This window comes from Pan troglodytes, chromosome 6 (assembly GCF_028858775.2).
Source record: "Pan troglodytes isolate AG18354 chromosome 6, NHGRI_mPanTro3-v2.0_pri, whole genome shotgun sequence".
Lineage (NCBI taxonomy): Eukaryota > Metazoa > Chordata > Mammalia > Primates > Hominidae > Pan > Pan troglodytes.
The window spans coordinates 137,260,814-137,280,293 of NC_072404.2; positions in this window are offsets into that span (position 1 = coordinate 137,260,814).

Below are 19,480 nucleotides of genomic sequence, written 5' to 3' on the forward strand. Positions count from 1 at the left end.
GTATCTTCTCACGCTGTACCAGGGTTGGTCTGTGTGACCTCAATACTAAGGTAGAAGTGAAGATGTGTCACTTCTGATGGTAGTTTATAACAGTATGCAGCATTCATTTTGGACCACTGGGGAAAGTCATGTTATGAGCAGCACGTAGTGAAGAACTAAAGCCTCCTGTCAATAGCTATGGGAATGAACTTGGAAGCAGATCCTCTGGCTCACTTAAGTCTCCAGAAACTGGAGCCCTCCTGGCCAACAGCTTGACTGCAATCCCATGAAAGACCCTGAGCCAGAATCACTAAGCAAAGTCACTCTTAGATATCTAATCCTCAGAAATGATGTGAAATAATAACGTTGGTTTCTTTAAGCTGATAAGATGTTAGGGTAATTTGTTATGCAGCAACAGATAACTAATATGGATGGCAAGCTATTTTTATTGGATGTCTCAGAACTTGTTCCCTTTGCTATTTTCCCCCATTTCTGCATAGAATCAGAATTAATATCTTTTCTCCTTATTCTATATCATAATAATTTTAAGAATCCGATATTCTCACTTTAGTAATAAAAAAATCAGAAGTATAAATTTTGCATCCAGAAGTATAACATACCACTAAATTATGGCATAATGACGTTTTCCCCTCGTTTTATGAGATATTGTCTAGGCTGATACAGAAGGTATAAAGAATGTTGAAATTGTAGTGGTTTCCCAATTCCCATTGAATTATTGCCATATTTGGCATGTTTTTCAGCTTCTCTCATAAGCAAAGCAAGTCAGTATGTCATAATTCGCAAAAGTCAGAAAATGTACTTTCAGCATAGGGTGGCTCCACTATTGCTTACTTTTGTTCATCCCATTTTTAATTCTAAGTAATTAAAGCCTCAATAGTAACAAATCCAAAGATAAATTGGGAACTTAACTTTAGAGATAATTAGTACTGGATGTAATACAATTTCTGCTTAAATCGAGTATTTATTCATGGCATTGATTAAAAAACAAAGCATTATATGATAAAACCGATTATACTAAATGATATTTAGAAGTTTATTATGTTTGTCAGAAAACAGTTAAATGAATTGAAGGAATATTGTCTGTTATTTCTTAAATGGGAATGTAATTTTCAACAGATATTTTAGGCAAAAATTTTAGAATAAAATTTTTAAAGAGTATTAAATTAAGACAGTTCATGGCACTGAGAATTTCCCAAGTGAATTTTAATAAAATAATAGCCACTTTATAAAAATAAAATCCTGCCACATGGAGTTTCCTACCATTATCTGTATAAAATTTAGTGACATATAACAACCAAAATTTTAGATAATATCATGATTATTCCCTCTACATATACAACGTATATGTTTCCCTTGTATCTCACTTAAGGATTATATATTAAAAATATAGAGCTGTCTTTATTTATAAAACTGAGTGAATCCCACAGGGTTCTTGCATATTCTGTGCCAAATTTCTCAAATTTATGAAAAATACAATAATCATATGCATTTTATATAACATGCTCTAACTTATCTGCATAATTATCAGAAAAGTTTGTACTTATTTTATTTAGTATTTCCCTATATTATAGCAATATATTTTGATTTAGCTTGTATTTTTAAAATGTATAACTAAATGACATTCAATTCTTTGGTTAGATTTGACTCATAAAAGAGATAACTTGGAAGCACAATTAGCCCTGTGAAATTTGCTCTAAAATATCATTTCAGTGCACATTTACACTTGTTTTAGTTCACCTACGATGCAGGCCTGGCTCATTGTACTTTGCAATTCATTTATCCTGAATGACAGCTTAAAATAATCAGTACATCAGATAGGATAATAGAGGGCCCATAATAATAAAAAATTCAATTTCCTAATGTAGAGTACATTTTATGTTATTGGGCATATTCAAAACCACTTCAAAAATTTTTAAACAAAAGCATTATAAGAATTATAGCTGCAGCTATAACTCAGTTGCTTATACGTATGCATGTTTATACCAACGACTCTAACATTCCTACACTATATTTACAGAGAGCAAAAAAGCAACATATGCATACATGTACAATATGTGTTTCACTTAATGTCCAACTGGCTAATATTAACCAGCATTCATTAACTTAGAACCTTGAGGGAAGAGAGACATTTCTCATGCTTCTTGGAACTACTCTTCTCCTCCCATCTGTAAGGTCTCTAGTATAATGTACAAAGCAGGTGATTAATAAATATTTTTATTTGAGTTGACAATGGCTGGGCAAACATTTCTTTGTCAATCCAATAGCTTTTTATTTGGTGCTAAGCTTTCTTTCGTGTTAACTGGGTTAGAGTTATACTGTGACTATACTAATTTATGCCCCCAATAGTAGATATTGTTTAGTATATTTGTTTGGCTAAAAAATACTCATAACAATAGACATGATAACTCAACCATTAAATTAAGAACACAAATGTAAATGCAGAATATTTTTAATGGATTTTGGCTTCATGGAATATAAAAACACCACTAAGGTAGATTATGGCATTTGGCTATTTGTTCAAGAGTGCTCTCAAACTGCAGATACCCTTGACTGAGGTACCAGGTCCTAGGCCCACACAGAAGGGAGTAGCCAGCTCACCACACCAAGTGGCCTGTCATTAAGCTGTGCTCCGCAGAGGTGCGTCTCAAACTATAACATCATAGGTACAGCACTTAAAGAAAAATTTTCATTATTTGATATCACTCTTCTAGAGTTCTTTCTTCCCTTTTGCTCTGAACAAGAATGGCTCAATTCCAGGCAAAACCAGCACTTACTCCCATTACGTTGCTTTCCTGATTGGCCATCTACAAAATGTAGTTATCATCTTAAACAGAGATGGAAGCTTCACCTTGCTATGTAAGCTCTCTTATTAACATAAATTATCAATTTATGGCCGTATAACACAATTTTACTATTTTATTTTGCTGTGAGGTTATTGGCTTACAGAAATTATAACTCTAACCTTTTAAACGTTTACAAAAAGTGGTATTATAAAATATTGATTGCAGACATATGCAAGATATCTAGGAGAAGAAAAGTCTATTTTACCAACATCTCACCTGCAGTAAGCTTGTAAGACCAAAAGCGGTGGCGAAAAAGAGTCCTAGGCAAACTAGACATTATAGCAAAGGGGTTGTCTTTTGTATAATCTTGTCATTGAGAAAATCTGACAGTACCATCCTGTCAGAAAAAAAGGCAAAGGAAGTAAAAAATAGGAGATCCTGGTATGCAAAAATTAATAGAGCAACAAGTCTATGTTTCATCATATAGAAAAATAAATTATAATGATGAATAAATTCAGAAAGATGTAAAAGAAAAAAAAAACAATGAAAAGGAATAAAAATGATTGTTGCTGGAAATAGATGGAGTTCCAAGGCGAATTCCTTAAATAGAATCAGAGAGCATTAAAAAGGACAGTGATGTTACAGAATTGTAAATCATTGATTATGATACCATTTAACCTTGACTCCTGAGAATTTATGATGTGCGTATGTTAAGGAGTTAGAACTAGCATTAAAAATGTTTTAAACAGTTGAATATTTTAAAAAGTAAAAAAAAAATTGAAATCCTTTAAAATATAATGTGTGATTTATTTGATTGATGGTCTTACATAAGTATTTATCCAATAAACCTTAATACTTCCATTGTTTGTCACACAGAATCATATGTGCTGATATGGGAGAGACAGAATACCACAAATCTGAATGGCTTTGGAAGCATCAAGAGCTTGACAACCAGAAAAAAAAAAATAGAGCAGTTACCTCAAGATTCTGATCAAAAATGATTTTAAACTTAGAATTCAACACTCAGCCAAAATTAATTCAAGATAGGAGTAAAGATGTTTCTAAATAGACAAAGTCCTCAGAATTCTCCTTAGGTGCACACTTTCTCAGTAGTGAACCCTGGAAGCAGGTAATCTGGCACAAGGAGGAGGTGACAAGAATCTCCAGGAAGAAGGTCAGTGGAGGTCCCAGAAGGAAAAGTTTCAGGGACCTGGAAGCAACTAGTCCAGATTGAAGCAGATCAGAATTTTATGGAAGCGTTTTCTCAAGAAGTAGCAAAAATCAGAACATCTATTGAGTCTGAAAGTATTGAGAAAGGATTTGTATTATTCGGCAAAAATCCAGGGTAGAATTATAACACAGAGATAGAAAATCAGGAAAAATAAACAGGAAAGGTAATAATTATTCCAGAAATTATGAGGAAAGAAAACAATCATATATGAATGGTATTTTCATGGTCATAAAAATACAAATTCTTAACATTGATCAAATGAAAATTTTAATGTAACTCTTGAAGAATGGGAGGGAGGGAGGAAAGTTTGTATATGGTGGACAAGGATGTAGCTAAGGCATATTTAAGTTTTTCATTTGGGGAAATCAGCATATTTATAAAGATTAAGAAGTAGCCATATGAGCATGCCACATAGAGGTTTAGAAACAACCACCAAAAGAGAGAGCTAAATAAATTAAAGTTGGTTGCCTCTTGAAAGCAGGTAATGGTGAAGGGCATTGACGGAAAGAGGTTGCTGTGTTTTTTGCAAAGAACTTTGTAGAATATTTGTAGTAACTAAGCATTTACACATTAATGGAAAGCAAACTCAAAAATAAAAAAGATGGGCACTGCCTACATGAATGAGAAAGTTCCATTTTGTTCCCTGCTCAGGTATCTGCCCAGGCTGCAGAATTGCTAGTCTGTATGTTTACCTGAGGTAGGGAAAGTAAACACAAGGCTAAAAGAACATTAGACAGCCAAGTGGAGCAGACACCAGCATTGGGCATGGCAAGGATACAAGGGATATCTAGTATGTTAGTTTTCTATAGCTGTCATAGCAAATTGCCATGACAACACAGATTTATTTTACATTTCTGTAGGTCAGAAGTTTGACATGGGTCTCACGGGGCTAAAGTCAAGGTGTCAATAGAACTGCCCTCTATTTTGGTCTGTCTAGGAAATAACCCATTTCTTTGCCCTTTCCAGCTTCTAAGGATCACCCACATTCCTTGGCTGGTGACCTTCTTCATCTTCAAAGCCAGTAGCAGCTGGTTGAGTTTTTTTCACATCACATCAATTTAACTTATGCTTCTGCTTCCCTCTACCACTGTTAAGGACCTTGTGATTACTCAAACTCTCATGGATAATCTAGGATAATCAACTTAACTTTGGGTCAGCCAATTAGCAACCTTAATTCTGTCTGTAACCTTAACTCTTCCCATATATCATAACTTATTGACAGCTTCCAGGAATTAGGATGTGGAAATATTTGGTGGGGTGGAAGGGAACCATTATTCTGCTTAACACTCTTAGGGATGGAATGGACAGCTGAAAAGGTAACTGGGCTTCAGTTATCTTCCTAGTACTTTATCCAAAAAGGATTCCCATGGTAAGCTATAGGGTAGCCAGCCACAAGGGTCTCTGGGATGGATCAATGGTTGTAGGCTTTAAGGGGGAAAGGCAGAGACAACTCTGGATCATGTACATCAGAAAATGTTGCAGTACGGAAGCTCCAAAGAATCCACATATTCACCCAACCCACAAGAGTTAGACTTTGAATACCTTCAAAAGACACAGACAGCCAGTCAGTGATAGAGAAGTGGCAAGAATCAATAAGAAGAGGATTGTGTCATTGTAAAGATAAGTGAGGAGATATGGGCCATTTTTCTCTGACACTCTATTCCAAGTCCAGAGGAGTCAGAGCTCTTAGATAACTTAGAAAATCCTGTAAGAAGAATACTCCATGACGAGGGCATTTGAGTCTAACCATGCCTTGGGAGGAAGGTAGGGAGGGAAAGAAGAAGTTTGACTTTATATGATGTTGAAGTTGCAGATTTTATTGGAGTAAGTTTTCTTAAAACGAAAGTGTCCAGAAACCTTACCAACTCTGACCAAGATGCAATAAGGGATGTGAAAAGTAATTTGCAACTTGGTAATTATAGAGAACAGTTCATGGAAAAAATTAACTCTCTTATATTTTTACCTCTATGAGTCTATATTCTTCAATAACCTGTTACAAGTACATAAAAATCTGGAAAGACAATTCAATTTGTAATCTAACCAAGATCATATTAGTGCTGGGAGGTAACCAATAAGAACACCATGTTGCTCAACTGAGCTGAAGCACCATGTTCTTTCCTCGGGCTTTTTCCAGCAGTAGTTCTTATTTCCAGCAGTAGTTCTTATTTCCAGCAATAGTTCTTTTTAAAACTGTAATCTGACTGTGGAATGAAGAAAATGTGGCTCAAGTTAAAAGTGGCAAAAGCATTTTTTAAATTTTTCTAAGCAGCAATAGAATGACTGGTGCTGCTATAAATACAAGCTGACAACAGGTCATGCCTTCATGATCTTAAATTATATAAATGACATCAACTTTTTCTTCTCAAAAGTGAAAAAAGTAAGAAATAATCAGAGAAGTGATTTGCTTTTTTAATACATACTGTTTGTTTTGCTGTCACTTTCAGTCCCTTCGTCCTTATTCATCCACTCTCTTCAACCTCCTACAGAAGCCTGGGATAGAGCAACATCTCAAAGATTAATAAAGGAAGTGGGTTAACATTCTGTGAGCTGTTTCAGTTTTGACACTGGAGATTGTTCATATTTTTTTCTCTGAAAGACTTTAGAATTGTTTTATGCTCAAAACCTAAGTTAGCAAAGCAATTATCAAACCATTATGCAATCACAAAGTGTACTCTATTGATTTGGGGTTTCTTCATATCATTTTATTTTGTACTCTCATATTCTCTCTCTTTTCTCTCACTCTCTCCTATCCTTGCCTCCCTCTTCTCTCTCTCTCTCTCTCTTTTCTATGTAGGGGACATCTCTATTCCTATCCATATTTATTTCTCCTCTCCTTCTAGGCACATTGGAAAGCCAGTGGGTTGGAAGGGAAGCCATATATGCCATATCTGTGTGGAGGTATTTAAGTTGACAGTGCAAGAACAACCAGCACACTGTTTCTCTGAAATGACGACAACACATGTAAAGAAAATGCCAAAAGCTGAAAGCACCTTGGGTTACTGAATAAACACATCCAAGACAGGTAGCTTGTAGAGTTACTTGAACACATAACAGGCTTCAAGATAGCAAGACACTCCTTGTTACTGCAACATTACGTAGCCAGTGTTGACTGACATACTTTGCATGACCTATTTCCCCATTTTATTTTATTTTTATTTTTATTTATTTATTAATTTATTTTGAGATGGAGTCTCACTCTGTCGCCCAGGCTAGAGTGCAGTGGAGCGATCTCGGCTCACTGCAAGCTCCACCTCCTGAATTCACGCCATTCTTCTGCCTCAGCTGGGACTACAGGCGCCTGCCACCACGCCAGGCTAATTTTTTTGTATTTTTAGTAGAGATGGGGTTTCACCGTGTTAGCCAGGATGGTCTCAATCTCCTGACCTCGTGATCCGCTCGCCTCGGCCTCCCAAAGTGCTGGGATTACAGGCGTGAGCCACCACACCTGGCCCTCATTTTATTTTTTGTTATTTTAATTTATCCTCATTTCTAGGCACTCCTTCATGTTGTTAAACATGCTTGATCTTCAAATTTTAATTTTTCAGTTGCATATTATGTATATAAAGAGATGTATCTTTATATGCATATCTTCATATACATATAAAGATATATATCTTCATATACATATAAAGATATATATCTTCATATACATATAAAGATATATATCTTCATATACATATAAAGATATATATCTTCATATACATATAAAGATATATATCTTCATATACATATAAAGATATATATCTTCATATACATATAAAGATATATATCTTTTTATACATATATGAATATATGTGTATATATAAGTATATATGTACATCTATCTATCTATCTATCTAAAGATATAAAGACATAAATGCTAAGAAGAACCAGTATCACTGGAATATGAAGCTAGCAGGAAACTTGCCAATTCATTTTGAACTGCAGGTGTTCAGTCGGTGATATGGTAAGAAGCGGGTACTGCTGCTTAAGAAAGGTGCCTTCCTATGGCCGACTAAATTCAAGGTGTATTTATGGAAAGAGGATACACTCTGGAATCAGAGAATCTCGAGTTTTAATTACAATTCCACCACCACATTTTCTTTGGTTCTGAGTAATGCTAAACTCTGAGCTCTGGGGAACATCCATGAAATGGGGAAATGATCTATCTCATTGGCACAATTTGGGAGGAATTAAATATAACAGATGCTAATGTATTTGGCATAGAGTTGGTAGTCAATAAAGGATAAATATTACTATTATTATGTTTTTCTGATAAGATTTTGGAAGTTAATCAGATGCTCAAAGCTTCAGGGTAGAAAAAAAGGGTCCCAATATTGCCCCTTTGTTCTCCAGCCTTGAGGACCTGAATAAGGTAACCCAAGCTTTGCAAGCTGTAAAGGATCAGAGACCCATGTGAAACACTGGGGTAGTTTGCCTACTTTACTTATCTCTTTCACATTCTTAGAATTTTATTTTTAAAAGCTTTAGCTTGGCACTGTCTATGTAGTTTTAAAATATTTTTAGCATACTGTGCATTTTTTAAAAACTACTCTTCTTTTCATCTTTTGCCACCTCTGTACCTTGTGATCCTGTAGATCCCTTGTTATTTATGTATTTATTATATTTCCCTTATTATTGGTATCTTTATTCTTAAAATATTTCTCCTTTTATCTTCATTCTTATTAGCTTTTAGAACTTCCTCTTATTACCTCTATAAATATGAACTTATTTATATAATGTATTTGTCTCAATGTTTGCATTAATATGTTCTTTTTATTTTTGTTTACTGTAGTGCTAGGATTTTTGTTACTTTAATGGAAAAGTCTTAAAAGTCTTTTTCTTATGTTTTAGTACATTTGGTGTTAATCAGCCCACCTTTAATCTTTTATGCCTTAATTCTTTCCCTTGTTATGTATCAGGTCCTTGCTCTACCTTGGGTAATTCTGATTTCATAGTGCAAGAGACTGTATTAATTCATTTTCATGCTGCTGATAAAGACATACCCAAGATTGGGTAATTTATAAAGAAAAAGAGGTTTAGTGGACTTACAGTTCCACATAGCTGGGGAGGCCTCACAATCATGGTGGAAGGTAAAAGGCACATCTTACGTGACAGCAGACAAGAAAGAATTGAGAACCAAGTGAAAAGGGTTTCCCCTTTTAAAACCCTCAGATCTCATGAAACTTATTCACTGCCATGAGAACAGTATGGGGGTAACCACCAGGTTTAAATTATCTCCCACCAGGTCCTTCCCACATCACATGGAAATTATGGGAGCTATAATTCAAGATGAGATTTGGGTGGGGACACAGAGACTATTTCAAAACATTTGTTCAGCGGCTACAACAGGTAGAATTTATCTTTGGGTGCTGATTGGTCTTTAGTTAAGTAAAACAATTTTAGGGGACTTTTGGTTTATAAAGTTAAGGTTGATGCCCTAATCTGGAAAGGAGAGTATGAGACAATTAATTCTAAATTTAAGTACAATGAAAAAATTTTCTAAATTGTAAACTTCTCCATTGTGTACACAATGTCTAGCACAAATAAATGCTGAAAAAATACCTGTGGAATGAATGAATTGCAAGAATGAAAGGTGTTAGGCTGCAATCTAAAGAGGTGGCCAGCAAGTTAAATACCCTCCCTATAAAACTACATAGAACATTCAGTGATATCATGCTTTACATTTTCCTTTCTGCAATGTAATTCTTTCAGTCTCCTCATGTCTTCAGTGAATTTTATAATCACTACAGTCTAGCTGTGCAATGACTTTCTGCAGTCACACAGCATGGGATCTCAGGGTATTCTTATTTAAAATTTAAAGGCATGAGTGGTCCCATAAGTGAATCCTTTAATGTCACTTGAGTTTTATGTCTATTCTTGTGTTTACTCTCAGTCCCTAGTAACTTCAGGTATGAGGCAAGGACTAGGAGAGAGCCTGCACTGTCTCACCATCCCTGAGAGAGGCAATGTCTTTTTCTGCTGAAATCTGCTATATTGACTTCCCAAGTCCTTCCAGGGATTATGTTCCAAAATATCTCTACCGGGTAACTGAAGAGAAATAAAAGCCAGAAATCCTTTTCAAGCTCATAATAATCTTATTTGGGCAGACAGCATATTTTAATTCCCAGAATACTGTTTATTTCTCACATCACACACGTGTTACTGACATTTGACATTGGGTAAGCTTTGTAAAATGTACTACATATCAGCAAAACAAAGTAGGCACACATTTTCTGGTCTGAGTTTGGCAACAGATTAGTTGGTGTGGAACCTCCTAAGCGTTCTCAAGGAGAAGCAGTGTAGATTAGTGATTAAGTATGAGTTCACATCCAAGGTCTGTCACTTACGATCTGTGTGACTTTAGACAAATCATTCTGCCTCTGCTTTCCTGTGAGATTGGAAAGATGGTAATAAGTCCCACATCATAGGTTTGCTATAGAGATTAAGCAGTTATATATGACGCTTTTATAACAAAACTTGGCACCCAATATGTGCCATGAAATTGTGGCTATAGTCACTAGTATGACAGAAGGAGATAAAGTAGAGGACTGATAATTAGTTTTCTGGAACCTTAGTTTGTACTAGTTTCTCAATTGCACATTTTCTATTTGAGTTATATTCTTTCTTATGAGAGTAATGAGAGAATTTTCTAGGGCTATAAGCCTCCTCAGCTTCTGTTCTTATTTTAAGGAATAAGAGAAGCTGTCTAGAGATCATGTAGGAGAAGCAGATGCTTAGAGAAGATGACCAATGGCAAATGTCAGAGTTTTGAAACAGCCTAGAAATAGAGATATTTCTTAACTCTCAAATTTAAAATAACTAAAGGCCGAATATTGGCAACACTTCAGGGAAAGTTCACAGTCTTCAGGTCTGGCTGCCTCTTTGCTTGAACAAAATCAGGGGAGGAGGATTTAATTGTGAAGAAAAAAATAGAGGGTAAGATTAAAATAAGCCAGGAAATCCTCTGGAGTTGTTCTAGGTCTGCTAGCCCACACTGTCAGTTGAAGAACTGCAAACTCAAAAACCATTAAGTTCTAAGTCAAGGCAAGTAGGTTATGAACAGTCTAAGACTGTTATAGGAAACCAGCCTGTAAGTCAAACGAAAGAAGATGCCTTAATCTGAGGGCCTAATCTAGTGTCCAGAAACTGACAGAAACTTCAGAGACATGTGCCAGAACCTTGTTATAAGCAGGCAAGAGGAGCTGGTAATACTGGCTTGGCAGCTGCCCTTCTTCAATGAATTCATTCATATATTTGAATATTTTTAAAACACTGAATATATGCCAGGTCTGTTGAATATGTAAGAAAAAAATATCTAGAAACAGACTGGAAATTAAGAGTAAACTGTAGGATTTAGTGACTGATTAGATGGGAATGTTGAGGAAGAAGGAGCTAGGAGAATTCTTGGTTTTGTGGAAAGCACCAGTTTTAGAGGAATGATGAGTTTTTGTTTTGAGTGTCCCGCATGTACAAGGCCATTAGAATGTGATATTTTTATCTTTTAAAGACCACTATTAATAGAATTAGAAAGGCAGAAACCTAATTGTAGTGGCTTGAAGAGAAATTAAGAGGTGGAGATAATGATTAAACTCTATCCTTACCAGAAAATATGAAGAAAGGCATCTGGAACTCTAGCTGTAATGAGACAAGAGAGGTGTTTTTTTTCATTTGTTTGTTTTGTTTTCAGAAAAAGATAATGATAGCTTGGCGAAAAAAATAAATAGGGAGTGGGAGAGATTGAAAGAACTGATGGGCTGGGTGCGGTGGCTCATGCCTGTAATCCCAGCACTTTGGGAGGCCAAGGTGGGAGGATCACGAGGTCGGGAGTTTGAGACCAGCCTGGCTAACATGGTGAAACCCCGTCTCTACTAAAAATACAAAAATTAGCTGGGTGTCGTGGCATGCACCTGTAATGCCAGCTACTCAGGAGGCTGAGGCAGGAGCATTGCTTAAACCCAGAAGGCGGAGGTTGCAGTGAGCTGAGATCATGCCATGGCATTCCAGCCTGGGCAACAGGGTGAGATTCCATCTCGAAAATAAATAAATAGGCCGGGCGTGGTGGCTCATGCCTGTAATCCCAGCACTTTGGGAGGCCAAGGCGGGTGGATCACAAGGTCAGGAGATGGAGACCATCCTGGCTAACACAGTGAAATCCCATCTCCACTAAAAATACAAAAAATTAGCCGAGCATGGTGGCGGGCGCCTGTAGTCCCAGCTACTCGGGAGGCTGAGGCAGGAGAATGTTGTGAACCTGGGAGGCGGAGCTTGCAGTGAGCCGAGGTGTGCCACTGCACTCCAGCCTGGGTGACAGAGCGAGACTCTGTCTCAAAAATAAATAAATAAATAAATAAATAAATAAATAAATAAATAAATAAATAAATAGAGAAAAGAAAAGAAAGGACTGATGGACTGTTGCCTCCAGAAGAGTCAGGGAGTTCAGATCAAGCTTGGAAGAATTAGAATTTAGCAAGAGAAAAAAATTACAACATCTGGAATTAGAAGGAAAGTTTTCTTTACAAATAGAGGGGAAAGATTTGTTCCGGGTCCCTAAAGTTAAATGGATGGCAGGAATAGAGAGAAAAATACTTTGGCTAAATATAAAGGTGAATGGTTTTTAATATGGTCAAAAATATAATGGATCATCTAGGGTAATTGTGAATTATTTTTGCTTGGAGATAGACAAAAAAACAAAAACAAAAAACAAAACAGCAAAATGACCATTTATCAGAAATGTCTGTAATCTGAAATAGAGCAACTCATTCCAGTGACCCCATCCAGTGCTGATTCTTTAATTTATAGATCTTGTTTTATACATTTGCTTTCTAATCTAAAATATCCTGGACATTTTTCAAAGGCCTAGTGAGCAGGCAGATATTGATGTTTAAATTAAGCTTGTAGAAAGACTTTAAATCTCATGTTTGTCTCTGATATAATAGGCAGAAGGGGTTTTTTTTAAATCTTTAAATGGCAAATAAATGAAATTAGCAATAAACCTATATTTGGTCATATGGATCTTTGTAATTTCATACAAATTTGAGGATATATTGCCTTGCAAGTTATTTCAATAATGAAGTTAAGATCAGGGGTGTTTGGAGAGAAGAAAAATATGATTCTTCCATCATGATCTATAATAAAGGTGGTGGTGGGGCAAAGAGAAGGGAGCAAGTTGTGCCCGTGTTGAAATATCATCGCTAGCTCAGGACCAGCATAATGTAGAAGAGGAATCACTTCTCCTATTCTAAAATATACAATTCTATCAGTACGACGAATACTTATCTTGACACAACGAATAATGAATAATATAGCACACTGCTGACTTACATAATCTCCTCAAATAAAAGCTCCCACTATAGAATCAGATTAATTCTCCTTGGGTAATACTTTTGAATCTCTGGAAACAATCACTAACGCCGGTCCCTATTTACTGGTGTATATTCCATATTAGATACTCATTTTATAAAGATTACTCTGGTATTGAGCATGGACTAAAACATAAAAAGACTAATGGCAGCACATTCAGTAGGAAGGCGGGTGCAAAGTTTTATCCAAGAGGGACACAGCCAGAAACAAGATGAATTGGAGTTGGAAGAAAGGGATTTGTACCTGAGAATAAACATCTTCGAGATTAAGAGCAACTTTTCTAAGGAAGCAACATGACTCTAGTAAGGCTTATCCTTAAATAACCCAAGATGGTTCCTAATAATAATTAATTCCTCTTCTAAGTGATTATAAATTGGGTTTTCAATAAACATTCTAGAATCAACAAAAGCTTCTTTGATAAGATCAAGAAGCCACGGAAGAACAACAGCCTGAGGAGTGGTTGGTGAAGAAGGTTAAATGAATCCAATTACTTTGCCAAGAAGGTCTTTTAAGTTTATAGCTATAGATACAGATGGATGGATGGATAGATAGATAGATAGATAGATAGATAGATAGATAGATAGATAGATATGTGGTTAGAGAGATAGATATAGGCATAGACATACAGAATGAAGAAAGAACAGAGTAGAGAGAATAATAAAGGTAAAATATTAATTGGAGAGTATGGATAAAGGGTATACAGAATTTCTTTGTGCTAGTTCTACAACTTTTCAGTAAGTCTGAAATTAGTTCAAAATGAAAAGTTAAAAAAAAAACCCAAAATATAAAACCTGATTTTAAAATGCGCAAAAAGCCTGAACAGACACCTCACTAAAGAAGACATACAGATGGCAAATAAGCATATGTAAAGATGCTCGAGATCATAATTCATTAGCAAACTGCAAATCAAAACAATGATGAGATACTACTACAACATATCTATTAAAAGAGTCAAAATCCAAAACACTGAGAATACCAAATGCTGATGAAGATGTGGAGCAAAAGAAACCTTCATTCATTGCTGGTGGGAATGCAAAATGGTACGGCCACTTAAAAAAATGGCAGTTTCTTATAATACTAAACAGATTCTTATAATATGATCCAGCAATCAAACTCCTTCGTATTTCCCCCAATGAACTGAAAATTTATGCTCACACAAAAACCTGAATACAGATGTTTATAACAGTTTTATTTATCACAGCCAAAATTAGAAGCAACCAACATGTCCTTCAGTAGGTGAATAGACAAATAAACTGTACTACATCTAGACAATGGAATATTATTCAGCATTGAAAAGAAATGAACTATCAAGCCATAAAAAGACATGGAGGAACCATAAATTCTTATCAAGAAACAAGCTGATTTTAGCCAGGCTCGGTGGCTCACGCCTGTAATCTCAGCACTTTGGGAGGCCGAGGCGGGCAGATCACGAAGTCAGGAGATTGGACCATCCTGGCTAAGGCGGTGAAACCCCGTCTCTACTAAAAATACAAAAAATTAGCCGGGCATGGTGGCAGGCGTCTGTAGTCCCAGCTACTCGGGAGGCTGAGGCAGGAGAATGGTGTGAACCCGGCAGGCGGAGCTTGCAGTGAGCCGCGACTGCGCCACTGCGCTCCAGCCTGGGCGACAGAGCAAGACTCCGTCTCAAAAAAAAAAAAAAAAAAAAAAAAGCTGATTTTGAAGGGCTGTATATTGTATGATTCTGACTATATAACATTCCGGAAAAGGCAAAACTATGAAGATGGTAAGAAGATCAGTAGTTGTCAGGTAGGAGGGCAGGATGAATAGGCAAAGCACAGAGGATTTTTAGGACACTATTCTGTGATAATATAGTGGTGGATACATGTCATGTTACTTTTGTTAAAACTCATAGAATGCACAACACCAAGGTTGAATCCTAATGTGAACTATACATTTGGGGTAACAATGATGTGTCCACGTAGCTTCATCGATGGTAACAAATGTACCACTTTGATGTGGGATATTGATGATGAGGGGAGGCCATGCATGTTATGCATGTCTTGGGGCAGGAGGTAACAGGAATGGTCTGTACTTTCCATTCAATTTTGCTGTGAACCAAAAACTGCTCTAAAAAATAAGTCTATTGAAAAGAATCAAAATATTTAAAAATGAGTCAATCAATTAAACAGCTTAGTTCAATATAGAGCCTCAAAAAAACCTTAATATCCTTAATTTTAAGAAATACACAAATGAGCTTATCCATACAACAAATGAAAATTTTCAACTCAAGATAGCATTTTAACAAATCCTGTATTTGGGAGGGCTTCTACAGGCTGAATATTTGTCTTCCCTCCAAAATTCATATGTTGAAACCTAATCCCCATTGCAGTGGTATTTGGAGGTGGGCCCTTTGGGAGATAATTAGGTCATGAGGGTGGAGCCCTCATGAATAGGATTAATGTCTCATAGAAGGGGCTCCAGAGAACTGCCTTGCCGCTTGAACACGTGAGATTCTTGCAAGAAGATGGCCATCCATGATCCAGGAATTTGGCCCTCATCAGACACCAAGTCTAACAATTCCTTGATCTTGTACTTCTCAGCCTCCAGAACAGTGAGAAATAGATTCCTAATTATAAGCCACTCAGACTAGTATTTTGTTTTAGCTGCCTGAATAAACTTAAAATAAACCCAAGATCTTTGCCATGATGACATGTTTTCTTTTTAAGGGAGAAAAAACTGAAATCTAAGTAATATTCATCCAGAAGTAATTTTCAAAGTTTATGATTATCTTTTATAACCACTGTTTCATTGAAAATATACAAAATACAGAATAATATTATTCTACTGATACAATGAGAAAGAATTATCTTGAATCTTGTACTGTACCAAATATTCCTGAAGTGGAAAAAATGATTCCTACCTTTTTGTGTTTTTTAATATAATGTTCTCACTGAATTATTGAATATAACAGGTTTAAATTACTTTACAGTCAATCCTGACAAGATACTAAAAGGCTAAGAATGTAACATGCTGTGGTTTTCCTCTCAAACATAATTATGCCTCCTTCAGATGGACTCAGGGTGGCACATCACTCTTAGCTCTGGAGCTATCAGTGAGGACCCTCCTACTTGTTTTATGCCTGATACTGGAAAAATGCAATAACAGGCCATCTGGGCCACTAGGAACAAAGATGCAAAGCTCAGGCAGGTAGGAATGAACTGCTTTTTAAGCAGAAAGTTCTAGTAGGACAAATCCAAATAAAAGATTTGTCTATGCTACAGGAAGTAAAATTAGTCTTTAATGTTTTCAGAAATTTCACATTACAAGAATACTAAGTAGATGTCATTGTGTCAATCAGATGTGAACAAAATTTTTAAGGTGTAAAACACAAGATAAATCTAGCCTCATAGTCTAAAATACATTGTTCCATGTAAAATGAGATCTATTTCTGACAAACACCTTATAATTACCAAAGCTGTATTTTACTTCAAAAGAAATAACTATGACTTTCTCAGTTTGTAAACATTTGATTCAATTCAGTGACTTCTGTTCATATTTAACATCTGTTCAAATAGATTTTTCAATGACAATGGATAAAAATGAGCAAAAATGTATGTGAGCCTAACATAAACAATTTATTGTTATAAGAAAAACAGATATTTCACTTCCCATTTAATTTCATAGTTTATTCAGTGACTATACAATATTCTATAGTCACTGTGTTATAACATGGAAGTGTTGTAAGAAGCACTTCCACCAAATTTAAGTCAAACAGATTCTGCAAAGTTAACATCTCCTTTTCCCCATTTCCATCTACCTATATTTATGTTAGGGACATTTTGGAAATAATCTGTAGAGTAAGGAAACTTATGGAAAACTACGGACATTTTATAATCACAAGTGACCAACCCTGATATTAGAAAATTCTCAGACACAACAAAATAGATTGCCAGATTTTGCTAATAAAAATACAGGGCACCTAGTTAAACTTGGGTTTCAGATAAACATTAATTTTTTTAAATATAAGAATGTCCCAAATATTGCATGAGAGTACATAAAAATTATTTATTGTGTGTCTGAAATTCAAATTTCACTGGGCATCCTCTCTTTTATCAGGCAATACTATGCAGAGACATTTTAGTAGTGATGCCTTTCTCTCCTATTAGAATGTGAGTCCCTTTATGGCAGAGATGAAATAATTCGTTATGCATCAGTGTGTGATACATAATGAACACACACAACAGAATTGTATTAAATGAAAAACTGAATGTAAAGAACAAATTTTAAAGACCCTCAAATTTGTTCTCTCTTAGAAAACACTTGAGTTTTGAAATTTTTGTCAAATCTTCCATTATGCAACCATTATCTACCTCCAGAAATATTCCTTTTCCTTGTAGGTTCAACTAATATAATCTCTTCTCATCTCTTCGTTTAAACTGTTCATATGAAACAGTATATTATATTTATTGAGAGTGATAAGACTCCCAGAGCTTTGGCTTATACATGAGTTTGGATTTACAAAATGCTCCAGGATGGTATGTAGGTGAGGATAAAATGTATCCAGTTTACCAAGCTAATGTTTTAGATATAGGTTCTGTTTGTCTCTGTCTCTGCCTCTTTCTGTTCTGTCTCTGTTTTTCTACATATATTCTCTCTGAATACATGTATACATAAATTTATATATATATGTATACTCTGAATGAAGGTGTGTGGTTTTGCAAGTTTATAACTTCAATTCACAATGGCTAATGCACATTAATCAGGTACCATGTCTCAGAAATGACTATGACCCCAGTAACACTGTGAACTGTGAGATACAGTACATTTTTGATGTTCCTGCTCTGCTGATGCCTTCTCTTCTCCCATGCCTTGGCTGTTACAGTGACCTATATTCCAAGGACCTCAACCTCCTACTCCATCATCCCTCCCAGAGATCATCAGAACCACATTCACTGGTCCTCCAGTCAGTTTCCCACAGCTGTCATTCAGTCTCACAGAATTGGCCTATATCCTGAATCCCATACAAACCTCAATAGCAACATGACTATGCCCTCAAGGTGGCTTTTGTGCCTTCCCAGGGAATGACAGTAATATTAACTATGAGAACAAAATTAGCAGAAATCACATATTCCCCTTCCCTTTTTACTAGGGAAACTTATTTCAACAGTGTTGTTGTTTGGTGATCTAATTCAAAAGATTGACAAGTGATGTGATTTTTTTTGTCCAGTAAGAGAAAAGTCAGGGTTATGGTGGTTGTTGGATTATTCTTGCAGGCTAGTGGGGTATCCTTGATAATTGGAACCTACTGGAACACCATAATTCCCCTAAGCAAACCAAGCTTCCCCTAAATAGTGGAAGTTCTTAGGAGTTTCTTTTGTGGTCCCTCCTGTGTTGCATTTCACATATAAGCTGCTCCACTGGGAAATCAATGTTTGTCACAGTCTGACCCCACTCAATCTGCTCAAATGTAATTCACACTGTTTTTTTAATGGCATATGACATCTGCTTCTTTCCTTCCTGTCCTCACTGCCTTTGACATGGTTTTTTTTCCTGCTAGTCCTTCTTGTTTAACTACACATCTCTAGGAAAGCTTTCCTGCCTACTCCAGTCAATATTAAATAAAACTTTCTCTGAACTCTCAGTGCACAGTCAGTTTATACACCTGCATACTTCTTGTAATGCTAGCAAAAAAAATGGCCCCCAAATTTTCTTCCTATATGGAAACTCACATGAGCAGCCATCAATCCCCATCATAATTCTTGTAAAAGTTGTAGCATTTCTATTTCTGTTCATGGAAAGAATAAGATCAAGGATCAACTTCTTAATATTGATATGTGTTTCTGAATAAACACTAAATGGTTTCAAAATCTGTTATTACATGACTATAATCTATTCCTGAAGCAACAGCAAACTGCCATTAGCTCGCACATTTAGCCAAATGTTCACAGGCTGGGATATTAGCAAGAACTCGTAGTAACACTTGAAATACATTCAGAACCCAATTTTATGTGCAGTAAGTTTTCTTTAAAATTTTTAAAGCTAGAATACTATTTTTGAGACAAGAACAGGACACAAGAGTACACACTGTACAGATACCTACATCAAATTGTTACTAAGAATACATGGGATAATTCCACAACTTGGCTTTCTGTGCCTTAGATGG